The 14551-nt window shown below is 48.3% G+C and overlaps 1 protein-coding gene across 3 annotated transcripts in view; it reads left to right on the forward strand.

Annotated features, from left to right (window-relative positions):
- Positions 1–535: 535 nt before the first annotated feature.
- The window catches only part of LOC119172558 (LHFPL tetraspan subfamily member 2a protein), a 161243-nt gene continuing 147227 nt past the window's right edge, over positions 536–14551 (forward strand). Inside the window, exon 1 of one of the 3 annotated variants that reach the window (XM_075893880.1) lies at positions 536–1002. The gene's annotated coding sequence lies outside the window, so the exon portion shown is untranslated. The remainder of the gene's footprint in view (positions 1003–14551) is intronic. The other 2 variants (XM_075893881.1, XM_037423715.2) reach the window with 2 other exon arrangements.

The following is a 14551-nucleotide window of genomic DNA, read 5'->3' on the forward strand; positions in this document are numbered from 1 at the left end:
CGACAATGCACAACCTGGATAACTTCGGATGTTCAAGTAGCTGCCTACTGAAAAAGAAGAAAGGCAATGTACTCGAAGTAAACCTCCACCGTTTGCTGCGTGGTTGGACGTCGTCTGTGAACTGCGCTTGCTTCGCACCTTATGTCGCCTTCGTCGGTGGCGACGCGTCATTGCGCCTCACAAGCCACTGCAGGGAATCGGGCAGCCCACTGGCCTGTCTGGACACTCAGGCACACTGGCTGTTAAGGGCATAATTCACTTTGCATTTTTAATTCTCTCACCACCTTGTCTTCGCTGTTTTAAAGCTTCTAAAATGAAGAGCTTGACTTTTGGTGGTATTTTACAGCAGACGCGCTGGGCGGGACTATAGAGAGTGAAACAAAGGCCAGCAGAAAGAGAAGCCGAGAGTCGCACGGCTCTTTTTCACAAAGGCACGGGGGCAGTATTACGACGACTACCGTTCTCTCTTTTGACGGCACGCGCTTCTCAAAAGGCGGGCTGATCTGGCGCAGCGCAATCGAAGCCTCCCCTCGGCAACGTTCAAATGGATTCTCCCGGGCTTTCCCGGCGTGCGTCGCTCCGTCGCTGCAGCCGCTCGCGCGCGCTCTCCGCCGCCGCTGATGTCGGTAGACTGGCTTCGCTGTGAGCTGGCCGCACGATCCGTTTTGTGCCGCGCGGCTGGCGAAGGCCATGGCCGTGTTGTGTCTGCGTTTGGTGCCCGGACAAGCGTCCTAGCGCGCCGGCCGCCGCTGTCACGCCTCGCGCTGCGCTGTCAAAGGCTGGAAAGAGCGTGAATTTGCTCTGAAGAGTCGGACTGCGCGGCGTGCTCGCTGGTGTCAGGCGTCGTCCAGTTGGGCTCAGTTTTGTGGACGTGCCAATTCGAAGAAGCCTCTCCCAGCCTTGTGACAGTGTCGTGGACGTTGAGGCTTTTTAGTCGCCTAGTCCGTCGTGTTGACGCTACGTCGCTGTTTCGACGAGTCAAAGGCGACAGGCGAGCGAAAGGTGAGCGTCTTTTTTTTTTTTTTTAAGATCTTGTTCGCGCGGCGTTGCAGTTCGCCGAAATGGCCTCGCTTGGGAACCTCCCAATATTGTGCGCCCTCGAAATGACACACGACGGCGTGTTATGCCATTTCATAATACTAATATCAATGATCGGATCTCGCGACTGCGGGAGTGCGGTGTCTTCACCATCGCGAAACGACACTCAATTCCTCATGCTGTCCGTAGCATCAATCGCAAAAGGCTCATCTTTATTTGTTTGAAGGGTCTCTTATTGCTTATGTCGGTCGATCCGTCAAACTGTCTCCACAAGTGACCGGGACCATAGATCGCCAAGTTTGTCGAACCAACCAATATATTACTTTCTAACCGTTTATTTTTATTATTATTTTTATTTGTGTGACACATTCTTTCAGATTTTGCGATTGTGAAATGATTCGTACGTCACATTTTACGCTGGATGCGATAGATAATGCAAGGCTGACTTACCTTCAGATAAATATTGACCGAGTGGAAGCGTTTACAATAAGTTCGGTTTCTTCCTTGTAATTATTGTTTCACATTGTTCTTGCTGTTCAATGTAGTATTATTTTTCTACATTTTACGTTCTAATACAATAAATACTTCATTGTATGTGTGAAACGCACAACTTGTGTTTATTTTGCTGAGTTCCACGTCGACGTGGCTGGTTACTTGAGCATCCGCTGGCAGTGAAACGGAAGTGGCAGATTTGCGTTTGTACAATCTATTTGTGAAAGGTTATTTTAATGTGGGAAATTTTGCGAAAGAGGTTTCGATTTAAATACTTGCGGTATAACGGAAGTTATATCACATGGATGAAACGCTAGCGCTGCCGGAGCAATTGGTAACTGGGGCGGGCGTTTCTGAGCGGATTCAAGTGAGTTGATTACATATTCTAACTTTGATCTAACCAGCGTCGTCTACAATTTAAGCTTTGTCCGCCTCGGTGGAACAGTGTTTACGGTTTGCTGACCCGAGGGTCGCGGGTGCAGCGGTCGCATTTTGGTGGAGCCGAAATTGTTGAGGCCCGTGTGCTGTGCGATGTCAGTGCAGTTTAAAGAACCCCAGGTGGTCGAAATTTCCGGAGCCCTACACTGCGGCGTCTGTCATAATGATATCGTGGTTTTGAGATGTAAAACCACAGATATTATTAATATTATTATTATTATTATTATTATTATTATTATTATTATTATTATTATTATTATTATTATTATTATTATTAAATGCGAAGCATTTCTTAGCGTACTTCGGCGACTTTGAGCGTATTCATCTATCTATCAGACAGTGTACATATATATACCGATGGCTCCACGAACCGCCAGTGTTCATCAGGTGCAGTAGTTGTCCCAGCAAGAGGTGTTACCATCAGCTTTAGGACTGACCACTCCACGGCATCTACAGCAGCGGAACTAGCTGCTTTGGGCGCTGAACTTTGTGTGGTCAATCGGGAACCACCGCAACAATGGTTGAATTTCAGGGACTCAAGGGCTGCCCTACAATCTGTGCTCTCAGCACTGCGTCGCGGGCCGTACGAACAGCTTGTTTTTGAAATTCGATGCCTGCTCCACACTTCACACGAGAAAAAGCATCATGTGACGTTTCAGTGGCTGCCAAGTCACTGCGGCGTCATAGGGAACGAACAGGCCGATACTGCCGCGCGGGCAGCTCTTAAAGGAACACGAGAAGAAGCCATACCACTTTCGTGGACTGATGCAGCCAGTAATCTTCGACGACTTGCGAGTGAAGTCACGTTTTCATTATGGTTCCCACCAAGCAACGAGACGAATCGTCGACACCACCTGTCCGCTTAGATGGCTCTCCGCATGCCCACTGGGCTCGACCGAAGAGAAGCCACCCTTCTTCATCGCTTATGGCTAGGAGTGGCATTTACAAAATCTTATTCCTTTGTCATAGGAATGGCCAACAACGCTATCTGCGATGCCTGTCGTTGCGAAGATACGCTACACCACATCCTGTGCGACTGTCCGTTGTATGACAACCAGAGACTGTCACTGACGTCCGTTCTTGCGCGCATCGACAACAGCCTAATGTCTGTGGACACTATTCTGTCAAGTGCCCGAGAGAAGACATTGCAACAGTAGGCGACAAAAGCTCTGTTGAAATTCCTACGCGACACGGACTTGAACAAGCGGCTGTAACAGCAATGTCACACACCGCGAAAGACAAGACTGGACAATGACTGAATGTGCGCGCGTGTGCTGCCGAATGTGCTGTGTTTATATATCTTCCCTCCCTGCTCTATATCTTTCATCTCCCCCATCACCCTTCCATGCGCAGGGTAGCAAACCGGCTGCCTAACCTCCCTGCCGTTCTTTTCCTCCTATTTTCCTTCCTTCCTTCCTGGCCGTTTCGATAATGGTATCGTTACCAAACTTGGTATGGCACAACATGACTGTATGAAGAACACGTTTGAGTAGTCATAACATGAGTCATTACATGTATGTCATGAATCATTATTTATATTTCATGGTCCTGCAGCTCTTGCGGCGGTTTCTTCACATGGCATGTTGCAGAATTGGTGTAGTATATGGTAAGATTGCATGGCGAACACAAGCGACAGGCCTTAACATGAAAATAATGACATGCGTATCATGTAATTACATGAACTCATGCCACGCTCATGATGAGCTCGCGGCCGTTTCGCTGGCGTCACATATACCAAATTTGGTATTACAGTACGTGAATGCATGACGAAGGTACGTTACTGGTGCAAGCATGATAATCATGAGATGCGTGTCATGTAACAACATGACTGCATGCCACTGTCATGATGAGCTGGCGGCCGTTTCGCTAGCTTCACTTATATTAAATTTGGTATTACAGTACGTGAATGGACACGACGGTATGATACTGGTGCAAACATGATAAACATGAGATACGGGTAGTGTAACAACATGATTACATGCTATGCTCATGATTCGCTCGTGGCCGTTTCGCTAGCTCCACATGTACCAAACTTGGTATTACGTGACGCGAACGGACGACATAGATAAATGACTCATTTAAACATGATAATCACGACATGCGTATCATGTAACAACATGACTACATGCCACACTGATGATGCGCTCGCGGCCGTTTCGCTAGCATCACATATGCCAAATGTGGTATTACGTGACGCCAATGGATGACGAAAGTATGTGATTGGTGCAAACATGATAATCATGAGATGCCTGTCATGTGAGAATGTGACTACATGCCACAGTCAAGGCGCCAATACATTTCGACGTGACGCGGTTCGCGTGCTCGCCGGCGTTCATTTCGTCGCGTCACGCCGGCGTTGCTATGCCAAGCGCCGGTCCAGCGATATGCTCGCAGGCGCGCGCCGCGCGCCGTGCTGCGTTGCTTTGACGCATGCGCGTTTCAGCGCGTCCGGTGTCCCTCCGTCACGAAAAGAGGGAGACGCAGTGTTGTCGCATCGGCGCGAAATGCAGCATGTCGCAGTTCGCGCCGGTTGCCGTCGGGCCGCGCCTGGCGTCAGACTATAGAGTGCTCGCGTTTTACTAACATAGCGTTGCTGTGCCCAGCGTGCGCCCGTGTCAACGCTACATTGGGGTATATTGGGCCCTTCGTGATGCGCTCGCCGTCGTTTTGCTAGCTCGACTTATACCAAATTTGGTGTTACGTGGCGTCAATGGATAACGAAATATATTACTGGTGCAAACATGATAACCCTGACACGCGTGTAATGTAAGAACATGACAACATACCATGCTTATAGCGTGCTCGCGGCCGTTTTGCTAGCTCCACATATGCTAAATTTGGTATCACGTGACGTGAATAGATGACGAAGGTAAACCACACATCCAACATAATAATTATGACATGGAAGTCATGTACGGCATCATTTACTTCCACCTCGTAACGTTGTGCTGATTTTAAAGGGATCAACATTTCTCATTCGTGCTTCGCATACCATCGATTCCCACTGTACGTGGGATCTGTCAATTTTATTATTATTATTATTATCATTATTATTATTATTACAACTTAAGCTTTAAACTTAGGAGAACTGAGGTGTAATTTCAGTGCCCGACCGCAAGCATGCGATTAACATTGCTAATTACATATTTAACTGTGTATTCCTCAATGTGAAGATAAAATTATGAAGCGACGTCGGTTAATGCCAAAGTATTAGGCAATGTTCTAGCGAACATCTTTGCAGTGCGCTGTCATTAGCGATTTAAATTTGACAGCACATAGTGTCATAGGTAAGTTATTGCGACGACTTCAGTGCGCGATAGTCATCAACGAAAGGGTCATGCGTTTTATGAACAGCTGGAATGGCCAGAGTTAGGGGCTATTCGGCTGTAGTGCATAGTGCATAGGTGACACTTGAGACACGCTGTTTGAACACAAAGAAGGACGCTCGAAAAACACCCATATTACTCAACATGGGCGTGATGTGTTGTGTTCGCTATCGTGTTGTGTACTCCATGGATTTTTTTTTTGCGTCTTTTTTCATGTTCGTATGACGCGTCGGAAGTGTCTCATGTGTTGTGATGAGTCTATAAGGCATGCAATCGTCATCGAAGAGCCTAATTTACTAGCTCATATTTGCCAGTAAGTCATAAATGTCTACACCAAATGTTAACGGGTCCGAAACTGATCCATTGGGCGAATTGCAGTTGATAAGAAAAAGACTTGACGTTATCATTAGAGTGTGGATATTGTAAACGGTTAATCAGAAAATGCGTAATCTGGCCTAAAATGTTAGAATAATATTCAGCTATCTGATAATCAAAACAATACAGTGTCAGGCATGATCTCAAGGCACGAGCGAAATATAAGAACTCCAAATGTGCTCTAAATCTTCAGTCGAAAGATTGGAAGAATTTCCGGAAAAGGAGGATAAACAATTATCTTAACAAAAGTTGAACCGTTTTTGCAGCAGGAAGGCTATATTTGATTTGACCTGACCAAATAACAAACTGCGGGGAAGCAAAGCAAGGCAGAGTGGCATCATTTGTATAGTCTTTAGCTGTATTGTAGTATAATGGCATCAATGGAAAGGGATTAAATTTGCCGCTGAAAGACCGAACCTAAACGTTCAGATAACGCGTCCGATGTTGTACCAGTAGAACTACGGCAGCTTTTGCGCCCACTTTCTGGCCTATTAGATGAAACGCTCCTATATGAACAGATGTCCCCTGTAGCTTCATATAGTCTTCAATCTCTGTTGGTTACGGCCGGTTGTGTCCAACAAGGAATCGAGCCCTCGATCTGGGCCCCTTCCTCTGTTCATGGTTGATGCGAGAAATCTATATAGGGGGTGCGAATCCACTCGACACGTTTGCAGTGCCACTGATCATTGAAGTTCACCGGCAGTTTAGCTTAGAAAAAGTGTCATTGGGATTTGTGTCCGCGACCACCTTCCATTCGTATTGTAAGGTACTCTACCTCGTTAACTCGAACTCGCATATCTCGAAATATCGGCTTTCCCGCCGCACCGAAAGTTTTCCCATACATCCCATGTATATTTTCCCCTTTATCTGGAAGTATTTTGGGGTCAGAGCCCTCTGCCCACGCTTGGCGTATTTTCTAGCTTGTCTCGTTCGCTTTGTGCAGTGCACATGATTTGCACATGATGATGTGCAGTGTGCATGCCTGCGGTGTGATTTCCGTTGATCTGCGCAAACCACGCGGTACGGACTTTTTGTTTACTGTGAGTGGAGTGATGGCCACTTTTCCTGAGGTGTGAATTCCTCGAAAGCGTGGCGGTTTGGGTTAGTTGGTTTGACATGACGATTGTTATAGTGCAAGATCAGAACGACGACAAAGAGATGCTCGTGTCCTTCTTGTCTCTTTGTCGTCGTTCTGTTCTCGCGCTATAACAATCGTCGTGTAATTTCCGTTTTCTGCGCAAACCAAGCGGTTCAGAATTTTCGCTGACTGTGAGGAGCGGCAACCGTTAGAGTGAGTGCGGCAAGCATGGCGGCAAAGCAGGATGTGGCGGTTACTGGAGAAATGACGGGCGCCGAAATCGTTCAAACGGCCACCAACGTAGGGGACGTCGGAGACGACGACGATTGCGAACCACCTTGAGAGGTGCCGACATCTTGTGAGACGATAAATTCACTGCGCTTGCTTCGAAATAAAGTAGAGGGATGAGATGACTGCTGAGATGGGTCAAGCAGCTGGAAGACGCCTTTCAAGGCCCGAGTAGGACCGCAAAGCAGACGGGCATTAGGCAGTTTTTCTTTGCAAAAAAAAAAAGTGACAGTGCGGCAATACCCAGCGGGTCAAAGTCCCTTGTATGTTATTTTTTTCCTTTTAATCCAAAACGAGAAGAAAGATTAGAAACTGCCGCTGAAGAGCTAGTAAGTAATGGTGATTTTTTCTGAAAATCTCATTTTTCCTGGTGATTAGCGCAATTTTGCTTATCACGAAATTCCATTTGTCTCGAAATTTTCCCTGTTTTTGTTTTTACAAATTCGAGTTAACGAGTTGTGACCGTACTCTACTTTAGAAGCCTGTAATGTCTGCGAACTGTTCTGCAAGTGTTATGGAGTTGAAAACTTCTGTATTTCTCGAAAGCTTTAAAATTGCGTTATTATTACGTTTTATTTCCAAACGACCTCAACATTTCTCATAATATCATACTTAGGAAGTGTATGGTTGAGGCCATATCGGAAAAAAAGACATTGTCGGAGATTAGCGGGGTAGAAATGTGCGCTGCGCCAGAAAATCAACAAAAGAACACACCATATTCCAACATTGAGGGCCCGCGAAACTATTTCAAGCCTTGAACCGCATGGATTAAAGAGTTGTATAAATATTGACCCTCAACACCTAGTTACATAGGCCCTTGTACTGGCTTCTTTTATATTTTTTTCGACATACCCAAGTCAGCGTGGCAGGCATTTGTGATCGACTGGCTGCTGCGTCGGTTGGAACTGGCGCGTTCTTGTCGCTTCATCTCGCGTTATTTGCATTCGAGAGCCCACTTGAGAGAGGCTTGCGTGCCGTTCCTGTTGGCGTCGCGGTACATTCGTGCCGTAATTTTCGTCACTGCCCATCGACGCGGCGGGGTCACGTCGCGAGCGGGACGGCTCATTAAGCAGCGCCGTCCTTTAACACACGCAGTGGCGAAAGCTTATCGGCTCCCGTCGTTCCCGTTTGCCCGACCGAGTGGGGGGCCCCCCGTATTGGGGGGGACACATCCAAGTAACGCTCGCTCCTAGTTGCGACCGTGTGAAGCGAGGGAGCAAGAGAGAGGAGGATCGGGCGCGAACCTTAGCCCACTCTCTTCTTTCGGTGTTCGCGCGTGTACTTTCCTTTTCCTCGGCGGACACGCCCTCAGTCAGTCGTTGCACATTCCCGAGGGCTGTGGCTCTGTCGCGGCGCCCTCCTCGCGAAAGCACGTGAACCGTGGCCTGCCCGTCCGCCCGCCTCGGCCACTCCATCAAAGCCAGTCTCGGCACTCGGCTGGTGTCCCCATGGAGCGTTTGCCTCTGGACATTTGCTACCCGATTTTTCTCTTTTCTCTCTCCGTATGTGTGTCCGTTTGTTTACTCGTTCTGTGGCCGGCGCTTTTGTTTTGTTTGTGTGTGCGATTGTACGCGGGTGCATTGCTTCTCGCTGGTGCCCCCCTCCACATTTCCTACCTTTTGTTTATGGGCGTCCGGCCTTCATCAGTCTCCTCGCTATCTTTCCGTAGTCGGCTCTGTTTTCGTTCTCCTCGAGTAAGTTCCTCGCAACAAGAACAAAGAGAGAAGAAAAGAACGAGGAGGCGTTTTTTCTGCCCTCACCTACCGCCGTCGAAGCGCGTTTGAAAGGACGGGAGTGCGGTCAACTCAAGAGTGGCGGCGCCCCGACCGAGAAGACTGCTGACCGAGTCTCGGTGGCCTCATCATCATTTCGAGGCTGCTGCAGAATTCTTTCGCTGAGCGTAGCGCGCGATCTCGGCCTGCCTTTGTTTCCGGCGGTGCGCCGCTTGAGCCGCTTGACGACGACGCCGTCGCCCTCCGGAAATGCCGTTGCATCGGGGTGGCACACACCCTCCCCTAATCGTCTGTCTCGTCCGCCGCACGCAAGAACAGTTGGGGGCCCGTCAAGGAGAGGCGATGCGGAGGACGACGGAGCAGACGACTGTCGGAAACAAGCGCATTCGCTCCCTCTTCGTTTTGTATACATTCACTGTCGTAGGGACACTAAAGGTAAATATTATGACGATGTTGATCGCTGAAGTATTGGTCCAGAAACCGGCTAGTACTACTTTTGTGCCAAAGGAGTGCTTTTTTTTAAATAAACTTATGTTTTAGTGGTCCGCATCGCCTTAAACGCACTTGGAATCTCCCGCCTGAAAGTGGCTGTGCACAACGTTGCCCGGTTTTACTGCGCGGCGGCCGACATTGGCTGACACTACGCAGCAGCAGAGTGAAAGTTGCGGGAGCCACAGCAGAAACAATGTCCATTAAACTGTTTTTAGCCAGGGCCTCCGATTTATTGATTGATTGAAAACTTCATTAGACTGTATACAGTGTGCTCTCATTGAATGATTGATATTTGGGGTTTAACGCCCCACAACCACTATATGATTATGAGAGACGCCGTAGTGGAGGGCTCCGGAAACTGAGACCACCTGAGGTTTTTTAACGTGCACCCAAATCTGAGCACATGGGCCTACAACATTTCCGCCTCCATCGGAAATGCAGCCGCTGCAGCCGGGATTTGATGCCGCAACCTGCGGGTGAGCAGCCGAGTACCTTAGCCACTAGAACACCGTGGCGGGGCTACACTGTGCTCTCGCTTGTTGGCTTCAGCACCTTGGTGAAAAACAAAGACAAAAAAACTTGGGTGACCTTGAACTGGTCAGCTTAGTACTGGGCAGGGAATGGCGATCGTGCGAAAGGCAGCGCACCACAAGTTCAGCCTGGCTCTGGTGAGTGGGCAAGTATCCAGTTGGTAGTTTCCTCGGTGTCTTGCTGTAGGCGAGGCAGGGTACATTGTTTTTTTTATAAAAGCAGCTCGGCTTGATTCGTGAACGGGGCATTCCCAGGTGATATGCTCCGTCGTTGCTGGCTCGTGGCAGTTGTCACAGTTGGGGTCAGAATACTTTGTCGGGTGTGTCTTGTGAAGGATCGGGATTGTCGGGAAACTTCTTGTTTGCAATCTTCTGAGTGCGACCTCGTAGAGGTGGGTGTATCTTGGTGGCGGGGCATTGTGTTTTGTAGCTTCTTCTAATTTGGCCCTTCATTGTCACCGGCGTTGAACTTTGGCTAGGTAGTTGTTTTCATGGGTCTCATTTTGGGTCATCGTTGCGGCCTGCTTCGAGCTAGCATCCCTGAGTCGTTCCTTGCTATGATGCTGCAAGGCTCGTTGATGAACTAGCTTGTGTCCAGGTATAGTGGTGTGTCCAGGAATCCAATTAACTCGTACCCAGACTGATCGTTCTTGAAGTTGGGCAGCATAGTGCAGGATGTGCCTGGCGTACGCTGGCAGCTTTCTTCTAGTTTGAAGTGTGAAGCACTTGCTGCGAATTCGTGAAGATGTGGATAGCTTTTGGCGATAATCCCGTTAGATTGTAGTGGGCTAGAACTTCGGAAATAGCGTACCCTTCAGCTGCTTCGGGCAGCAAGCAAGATTGAATAAAAAATAAAGATTGGGGATGCTTCCGCTGTTCTTCTGTTGTAAAATGCCCCCTGTGTTTTAGCCTTCAAGAGTGCATAAGACGTCCGTGTAGATTATATCTTCTTCGTTAGGTATACTTTTAAGGCGTTCAATATGCCACAGAGCGTAGTATGTCCTTCGCTGATTGTCCGAGGCTTGGTCCATATGTTTTCGAAACGGCCGATTTTTTGTCACGGTAATATCTTCCCATGGTGCAATGATGGGTTGAATTCGAGGCAGGTCTTGGTTGCTTAGACCTAGCTCGTTTCTGAAAGCTCTTCCAGCGCAGCTTGAGGCGCTCATTTTGAGCTTGCAGTGCAGCCTCTAAGTAGTCACCTAATCGAAGAAATATAGCTGTTCCGTACAGGTCTTCGACATTGGCGTACTTCTGTAGCCCCGTGGCAATGCGAATGCATGTTTTCTTGATGCATTCAAGTTTTTCAAGCTGTGACGGTGTCATTGGCAGGAAGGGTAGTCCATATAAGAGCCTTCAGTAGACCAGCGCTTCTGCGAGCCTTTTATTTTACCTTCGGATAGGCCTCAGGCGCAATTTGTCAACTTTCGCAGCACTCTTGTCTGTTTCGTTGCGCACAGTGCTTTTTCTACCCATTGAGTGGACTTGGCATTTTGTTGATATATTCTGCTTAGTAATTAGGGCCTTCGAGGTAGTAAGAGTGCTTGGTTCAACTGAGCTCCGCTAGATGGCGTGACCTGTCGAGTTTACCCAGGTGAAAATTGAACTTTTGAACCACTCGCCCTATTCCCCACAGTAATGTCCGACCGTTCTTTTGTTTTTCATGAATAAAACCCAAACAAACAAGAAGCCTTTTATTACGTCACTATTACTTTAGTACAGCTAGCTCGATTACTAGTGAATAACTGTAGGCAGTAAGTCTGACATCATCGCGATAATTTTGTGAAAGTCCTACTGAGGTGCAAGTGTTTTTGTGCATTTACTTAAGTTTCTCGGTAAGTAGGGCACTGGTGTTGATAGAGTCGTCGTTTTCGACGTTTTCATACACTGAGCGTTTCATCACTCCGACATAAGTTGTTATTTTACTTTAGTGTCCGTTTAGCGGAGACTCGCCTGTATTGCCTTCCTTGTTAACTCTGTCGGGTCATGTCTGGCGGCGCCCCTTTGATTGCGCTCCGCTCTTAATTTAAGGCACGCTCCTCAAAAATAAGCAAGTCTGTGGCAAAACGGGCTTCATTTTTCTGATTCCGCCCGCCAGTTGTTCTTTTAAGCTGTGGTAGTGTCGAATGAGAGGGCGACGAAAAGTTAGTTGGGCAGAGGAGATTTAACAAGTTCGCAGGTATAACGTGGCCGCAGAAAACGCATGCAGGACCGGGTTAACTGACGGAACATTGGAAAAGCATTTGCCCTGACGTGGGCGTCGTAGCCTGATGATGTTGACGATGTTGATGATGTAGATGTTGATGATGATGAGTATTGAATGAACATTTCCACTGGCGCCGTGTACCGTTAGGTGCGATTGAGTTGCCCTGACGCATGCGTCTGTGCGAGTTTTGCGAAGTGATGTTATTTGTTTATTTTTGAAACATTTTTTGACAAATATAAATATATGATTGCCATGACGCTGCAACAAGAGTTGGATGTAAACGCCCGATTAGGCTTTTCATTGAATACTTGGTTCCCTTTGGCGCCCTCTAAGCGCCGCCGATGTTTTGAGAGAAGCCATGACGCGGAAGGCTCTGGTTCAACAGTCGGCGTCGCCAGGTCCTTCAGTGTGGACAGGACTGTTTTCGTGGCCGCCGCAGAGTGTTTTCGGACCCGCAGACTCGTGATCTGCACCACAAGTAGTCACGTGTGGTGGTTATTTGCCTTACGGCTTCAACTTGGGCTTTTTGGCGGCCGCTTGAGTTGTTTCCCATCTGCAAAATTGCACCGTTTCAGTGCGAAAGCGTTCTCACCCGACAGCGAAAGTAGCGAGCAGCTTCAGAGTGCGTGCCGTTTTTTTTTTTTTTTTTTTTTTTACTGGAGTGTCTTTGTTGTGTTGGTGTGAGTAGGAGGGCAGCACATGGCAGGAAACGTATAGCGCTAGATGGACGTGCAAATGCAAGTGTTCTTTTTTTAATTCTGGCGAAAGCTCCCCTGATTGGAGTTTTGTTCACAATGAAAAAAGGGACGAGTGAAGCGCCTTTTTCGAATTATTTAAAGTGGAGCGTGAGCACTGCCCGTGTATATCTTGCCGCATGTTGTTAGGCACCTACCGAAGTCTTGCCCCGCTTCCTGCTCTTATGAATTCTGCCACACCAACTGACAAGCCAAACGCGCCAAGCTAAACGCGCCATGCAACGCTGGCTGCACGTGTCACCACATCACGCGCTGGACAAGGAACGCTGGCGGTTTTTCGAGGAGCAGCTCGAGGCGAGACGCTAGAGAAACAAACGGATTAACCGAAAGGCTCAATAGAACTCTCGCCGACATGATCTCGATGTATGTGGACGTTGAGCACCAGACATGGGACAGTATTTTGCCTTATGCTACATTTGCGTACAATACCGCACTACAAGAAACGACACACTTCACGTCATTTCAACTTGATTATGGTCGGACGGTCACAGCAACCTTAGACGCGATGTTACCTGTCAACGATTCGAATTAGAGTGACCCACACATCAGCGAGTACATAGAACGGGCAGAAGAGGCTCGGCAATCGGCAAGACATCGTATCATTCTGCAACAAGGCTCCGACGCAAGTCGCTATAATCTGAAGCGGAGAGACGTACAGTACCACCCCGGAGACAAAGTGTGGGTGTGGACGCCTATACACGCACCTGGCCTATCGAAACTGATGCGGCGCTATTTCGGCCCTTACAAAGTACTTCGCCGGTTAGGCACGCTAAACTACGAAGTAATTCCTGAAGGGCAAGTGTGCTCAACCCGACGCAGGAATCGCCCAGAAGTCGTACATGTAGTACGAATGAAACTGTACTACGAAAGGCACTGAACGAGACAACTGATAAATGTGCTCAAACATCAGATAAATACTCCTTTACAAAACTGTTCGACGTCAGCGTACGCATCGGGATGATGCGTTTCAGGAGGGCGACTAATGCCGCATGTTGTTAGGCACCTGCCGAAGTCCTGCACCGCTTCCTGCTGCTTTGAATTCTGCCACGCCAACGGACAAGCCAAACGCGCCAAGCTATAAACGCGCCATGCAACGCTGGCTGCACGTGTCACCACATCACGCGCTAGACAAGGAACGCTGGCGGTTTTTCGAAATCATGGCGTTATCGCAACAATCGATTTGTTGGCTCAAGCCTTCTGCGTGTGCTGTTAAGGCATTTGGAGACACTTTCTTCTTGTTGGTGTCACTAGCATGCTGTTCTGAATTCCCCGTCTCGTCGATATACCCGCAATCGCAGTCTTAATATGGGGTCTGACAAACGACGCCGGGAACGTTTTCTTTTTGAAGTTTCTCTTTCGCATTTACCTGCCCATGACGCCATTTTTGTGTAGGAACATGGACTACTTGTGTGTCATAAAGAGCAGACCCTGGCTCGCACCAGTCACGTAGGGTATAGCGGTGCATTTTCTTAGAAACACACAGTCAGGTCTTGGCGGCTGAGACAACTCGGGTTCCACAAAATATTAAGAACGACCTCGCGTAGCCACATGCCGAGAAATAGCGATGGACTTGTTGTAGGCCAGCAGCCCTGCTACTTGGTGTTGTGCAGAGGCAGTTTGTTCTAGCGACAGCAGAGGCAACCTCCGATCTCTTCTGGTTTGTCCGGTGCACCCAATCACAATGCAGATACCTGCTGATGTGCGCACTTTTCTGTACACAGAAAGCGTCAGATTGCGCTGGCCACCTTTGACGTGGACGCCCAGGAAGGGTAGCTCGTCTCCTCGTTCTACCTCGGCTGT

This window comes from Rhipicephalus microplus, chromosome 4, assembly GCF_043290135.1.
Source record: "Rhipicephalus microplus isolate Deutch F79 chromosome 4, USDA_Rmic, whole genome shotgun sequence".
NCBI classification, from domain to species: Eukaryota; Metazoa; Arthropoda; class Arachnida; order Ixodida; family Ixodidae; genus Rhipicephalus; species Rhipicephalus microplus.